Source organism: Natrix helvetica (genome assembly GCF_964273705.1).
Source record: "Natrix helvetica genome assembly, chromosome: 13".
NCBI lineage: Eukaryota > Metazoa > Chordata > Lepidosauria > Squamata > Natricidae > Natrix > Natrix helvetica.
The window spans coordinates 3,496,054-3,502,327 of NC_138557.1; positions in this window are offsets into that span (position 1 = coordinate 3,496,054).

The window sequence follows — 6,274 nt, forward strand, 5'->3', positions numbered from 1 at the left end:
TGACGTGGCCACTAGATGTTAAGCACCTTCTGGGTTTTTGTTCGTCTGGGTGTTTCGTGCATTAATACAGAATGAAATCTGCCCACCCGCTTTAAATGCAGCTATCCGAAAGGAATTTTGCTTTGTTGTAATGTCAGAGTCTCTGGAGGGACGCGGTGGCTCAGTGGCTAAGACGCTGAGCTTGTTTTCTAGCGCCACGTAACGGAGTGAGCTCCCGTGACTTGTCCCTTCTGCCAACCTAGCAGTTCGAAAGCACGTAAAAAATGCGAGTAGAAAAATAGGAACCACTTTGTGGGAAGGGAACAGCGTTCCTTGCGCCTTCGGCGTTGAGTCATGACGGCCACATGACCAAGGAGACGTCTACGGACAGCGCTGGCTCTTCGGCTTTCAAACGGAGATGAGCACTGCCCCCTAGAGTCAGGAACAACTAGCGTGTGCGAGGGGGAACCTTTACCTTAAGATTCTGTGATGTTCTGGGTGGAAACCATTGAGAAGGAGGGGAAAAGTGTTAAGGAGGTATGACATGAGAAAGAGCAAAGGAGTGAGATGACATTTGATTGACTAAAGAAAACTACAGCATAAGTGAGGTTTAGTAGCTCTTTCAAAGGTAAGTAATTTCCTTTTTTTTTTAAAGGACGCCTGGATCAACTGATCCTACAACAAATCACTTGTGGAAAAAGTCACCCTTGGAGAAAATAATATGTCATAAGGTCAGGACTTACTGTAGATGTGATTGATGGATGGAGATAAGAGAGAGAAAGATAAGCACAGGTAGATGGATGCAGAGAGAAAGATGAATACATAAAGATGGCAAAGGTGCTTTTTTTAAGGAGGCAACTGGACTTTCTTGGGGGGTTTTTTTCTTTAAAGATGTTTTGCTTCTCATCCAAGAAGCTTCTTCAGCTCTGACTGGATGGTTAATGGATGGTTTCTCCACCATCCAAATCAGAGTCGAAGAAGCTTCTTGGATGAGAAGCGAAACGTCTTCAAATAAATAAATAAATAAATAACCCAAGGACGTCCAGTTGCCTCCTTAAAAAAAAGCACCGGCCCCTAGAATTGGGAACGACTAGCACATATGTGCGAGGGGAACCTTTACCTTTAAACATGACAAAATAAATATGCAGACCCCAAACAGCTTACAGCCAGAGTTGTGATCCCAGACACACACACACCCCTTTCCTACTTCAAGCTGTGGGTGGAAACGAAAGAAACCGTGGGAGGAAGCCACACGAAGTAAACCACGACATAACCATAACAAGGTGTCTGTTTTCTGTCTCTTTCTCTCCGTGTGTGTTTGTGCTGTCAAAGAGCAATAAACCTAAATCAAACAGCTGGGCAGGCTTGAACCCAAGCGGATATATATCCATGGCAGCAAGCGTGCCAACCTCTTGACAAGCTGTTGAGAAGACAAAAGAACTGTCTTGCCAGAATGGAAATGCTACAGCAGCCGCAGATCACAGCAGCTGAGAAACAAAACATTGGAGTTGTATACTGTGGCATCCATCAGATAACCACACCAGGGGCGGCGGGATTCAACCCGCCTTTGCAGACGGCCCCCTAGCCACCACCTGATCCTGCCTGCCCTTCATCCCACTAGATCCAGCCATGCCCACCTTATGTTCCCCGTATTTTAAAAAGCCATTTTACTATGCAGAAAATGTAGGTCTCTTTTTGCCAAGAGTCATCGGGCTCAATCACCTGCAGATAGAATAGAACAGAACAGAACAGAACACAATATAGAAGAGAAGAGAATTGGGAATGGAATAGGGAGTAGAGTAGAATAGAATAGGGAAGGGAATAGAAATAGAATAGAAGAATAGAATAGAATAGAATAGGAGAAAGGAATGGAATGGAATAGTAAGTTGGAAGGGACCTTGAAGGTCTTCTACTCCAACCCCCTGCTTAGGCAGGAAAACCCTACACCACTTCAGACAAATGGCTATCCAATAACTTCTTTAAAACTCCCAATGTTGGGGCATTAACAACTTCTGGAGGCAAGCTGTTCCACTGATTAATTGTCCTCACTGTCAGGACATTTCTCCTTAGTTCTAGGTTGCTTCTCTCCTTGATTAGTTTCCACCCATTGCTTCTTGTCCTGCCTTAGGGTTCTTTGGAGAATAGTTTGACTCCCTTTTCTTTGTGGCAACCCCTGAGATATTGGAAGACTGGTATCATGTCTCCCCTAGTCCTTCTTTTCATTAAACTAGACATACCCAGTTCCTGCAACCGTTCTTCATATGTTTTAGCCTCCAGTCCCCTAATCCTCTTGGTTGCGCTTCTCTGCGCTCTTTCCAGAGTCTCCACATCCTTTTTACATCATGGCAACTAAAACTGGATGCCGTATCGGCAGAACCAGTAGGAGTGGCAGTGGGAGGCTCAGCCCACCTGCCTGGACGCTTCTGTGCATGCAAACAGGTAGTAAGCCAGTTAGCAACCCACCACTGTTGTAAACTATTTTTATTTTCAATACATACATCCCTAGTCTTCCTTCCTCTAATTTCTACCTCCAATCTCTAACCCCTTATAAAATCTATTCCATAACCCACCTCTCCCTATTTACAAGCCTCCAACCACATCAGCCATCCCAAAGTTAATGGAATGGGATTCCTTCAGCCAAAGCAATTCATTTAAAAGCAAAAATAAAATAACAATGAGGTTAGCAACTTAAAAAGAAAACGAAGGTGAAGCTAGCCAATAAAGATTTGGCTATTTTTCCTCTGAAATGAGGGTAAATTTCTCCTCCCGTCAGCCGTGACCCAGACCACAAATACGAAGGCACTTTTGATGTCGCCACCTAATGATGAATAATATTTTAATTTATCGGTCTCTTCCATGTTCCTGCTTCCTCTGGGAATGCAGCAAGATGCGCATGGAATGATATTCTCATGGCGTCTGTGATATCGCGGCAAGATTGGTTGGGTCAAGAGAGGACAACTGACCCAAGAACAGCCAATGAGGTTGATTGGCATCTTAAGTGCAGATGCCTCTCTCCTCTTGATCTAATTCAGGGAGTCCTCGAGGTATGGCCACAATGGAGCCCAAAATGGATGTTGCTAAGCGAAACATTCATTCAGTGGGTGTTGAACCAGATTTTCAGTGCCTCCCATTCTAATCTTGGGGGGGAGGAGGATGTTCCAGAGAGGGCCCTTCTTCTGGGTCTCACCAGGTTTCTCGCCCTCAAGGATGGAACCCGCAGCATTCCCTGCCTCCCCACTCTGGTGGGTCCGGTAGATGTGACATGTTGTGGCCAATGGAGCTGGCAGCAGATTCGGACAGTGAGGAGGTTGGGGAGGAACCTGGGCCAGTCCTGGAGTCTGGGGAAGGCTTGGATGAGGGCTCTGTGTCAGAGGCAGAGAGGGGGCCAGAGCCGTATGCCAATTATCAGCTGCCTTCAGAGTCAGACATCACTGAGGCAGAAGAACAGCTGGAGCCTGTTCCCAGTGTGCGCATGCGCAGAGCTGCCAGACGAAGGGAACAGCTAAAGAACGGGTCGATTTGGGAGTAAGGCCACAGGTGGAAAATGAATGGCCCCTCCCAGAGGAAATAAAAGAGGAGCGACAGGGGAGGGGAGTTTGCAGGAGAAAATTAGTTCGCTTCATTGGTTAATGACTCTCTGAGACTTCTGGCAGATTTCAGCCTGTCCGCTCTCCAAGCCAGAGAAGGTCTGTGACTGTAAAACCTCCCTCGAAAGACTTTGCTGGATGCAAAGGAGCAGAATTCACAGTCAATGAATAAAAGGGTTTTTTGTCACGACCAGGAGTTTGCTTCAGGCTCTCGGGAAGCCTCAGTCAGAACATGAGACATCCCTCAGATCCCCCAAGCCACGGAGGGCTCTCAAGAGGACAAGCAGCACCTTGCACCCAGAAGCAATTCAGCAGCCATATGCATCTCCCACGCAGGAGAAGTGATACAGGTGCACATCGGCGCCTGCACAAAACTACGCAGGCCGCTGCGCTTTGCACCCATTTGTGACTTTGCTTTGGAAGAACGGCACACGCCTGGCGAGGAGAAAACCCTCTGAGTTATGCACTGTGTTGACCCTGGCTTCTGTCTTGACGGTGACATGAGCACCCACGGTGTCGGCATCGTCGCCATGACAACAGAGGATGGTCTCTCTCTCTCTCTCTCTCTCTCTCTCTCTCTCTCTCTCTCTCTCTCTCTCTCTCTCTCTCTCTCTCTCTCTCTCTCTCTCTCTCTCTCTCTCTCTCTCTGAAGCCTCCTTCTGCTTTTTATCACCAGCGCAAGGCTGGTGTCCTGAGCAGAGGAGGAGCAGGAGCAGGAGACAGCCTAACAGAGCTTAACTTAATCAGGGCAAGGATAAATTAGGTTTCCGTCCCTTATGAGCCAGATGGCAACTAACAGTTAGGGCAGGGAGCCGAGTTAGAATTAGAATCGGGCACGGGATTTCTTTACAAGAGGTTTTTTTTTTTCCCCAACCACTACCTCCCCACATCCTCAGAAGAACAAAAAGAGGGGTTTGTTTTTAAATTAAAAACAAAATAGATTTTCAGGCGTGCCCTGAATGCTCAGGCTTGTTGGCACGAGACAGGTTGTTGTTTTGCTGCACCATTTCCTTGCTTCGTTGCCGGTTTTCCTGGCATTTTCTGGTGGCAGGGACTGGTTGCATTCTTCACTGATATTCATTCTCTCTCTCTCTCTCTCTCTCTCTCTCTCTCTCTCTCTCTCTCTCTCTCTCTCTTTGAAGGGGACTTTAGCCTTGCAAACAAGCATCTTTGTTGATGTGTGGGGCTTCTCGGGGTTCCCTGAGGTTTGTCGTTTTCTTGCAAATGTTTCATTATCCAACTGGATGACATCAGTGCCAGAAGGGAGTTTGCGGAGAGGAGGAGGAGGACGACTGTGGGGTCTTTGGTGGTCTCTGCCCTTGGTTGTTTTCTTGCAGATGTTTCATGACCCAACTAGAGAACTTCACCAGTGCTAGAAGAGAGTGGGGTTTGCAGGGAGGAGGAGGAGGAGGATTGTGGGGTCCTTGGTGCTGATGAGCATCTGCTCTCGGAAGGTTTCTGGTTCGTTTTCTTCCAGATGTTTCACGACCCAACTAGAGAACAACATCAGTGCTACAAGGGATGGGGGGTTTATGTAGAAGGAGAAAGGGAGGAAGAGGAAGAGAAGGACTGTGAGGTCCTTGGTGCTCTCTGAGCTTGGTTGTTTTCTTGCAGACATTTCATGACCCAGCTAGGCAACATCATCAGTGCTCAAGGGAGTGAGCTTTGCTCTCTTATTTATATACCCTGTCAACCATTCGAAGTTACACTAGAAAAAAAACTGATCTACAAACAGTCCTCACACCTACAACATATTGCACCTATAGTCAAAGTTTGTGTGCTCGGCAACCAGTGTGTATTTAGGATGGAGCACCTTGGTGTGTGTGTGTGTGTGTGTGTGTGTGTGTGTGTGTGAGAGAGAGAGAAAGAGAGAGAGAGAGAGAGAGAGAGAGAGCTGATCCCCATTAGCAACCTTCCCAGAGGATTTGTTTAGTGACCACTGTTCGATTCCCTTGACCACCTGGCAACAAAAAGTCACTAAAATCAGACCCGGTTTTTCCTTCACAGCCGCTTTGCTTAATGACGCTCCCGGCGGTGGGCCATAAACCGAGGACGACCTGTGGCTGCTTCGTTCCAAGGGCTTCCACTCTTTTGGCCAAACCTCCATTTCGTGGCTTTTCTCCTCCGTGAGCTGCTACTCATCCTCCCTCCCTCCCTCCCTTGGAGCAGGAAAGGCAGCGGCCTTATCAATCCGGTAAATTAATTTCCTGCCTTGCCTTTTGACAGCCCTTCCGAAAACAGCAGATGTGGCTTCTGTTTGTTGCACCACAACAGGGTCTGTTGCCCAACTGAATAGATCTGCCGCAAGGTGGATTTTTGTGTGTGTGTGCGTGCGTGCGTGCATAAAGAAACCATCACCAGGCCAACGGTAGGTAGCAGGAACGATGGATATTCTGCTTGCAAATTTGGAAGGTGCTTTTTAAAAAGCCCATAAGGTGGACCTGCTCCTAATCGCTTGCATTTTTTTTAACCCTGGCAGGGAACAAATGTAAAATAAGAGATTTGTGGCTTATTGGGAGGAAGGGAGAATATCCCAGAGTCTTGTGCTGAGCATGGTGGTTTGGAAGACAGCAGTTGTTGTCAAACATTGTCAACAATTGTTCTTTCTTTCTTTCTTTCTTTCTTTCTTTCTTTCTTTCTTTCTTTCTTCTCTTCTCTTCTTTCTTCTTCTCCTTCTCCCTTCATCCTTCCTCTTTTCCCTTCTTCCT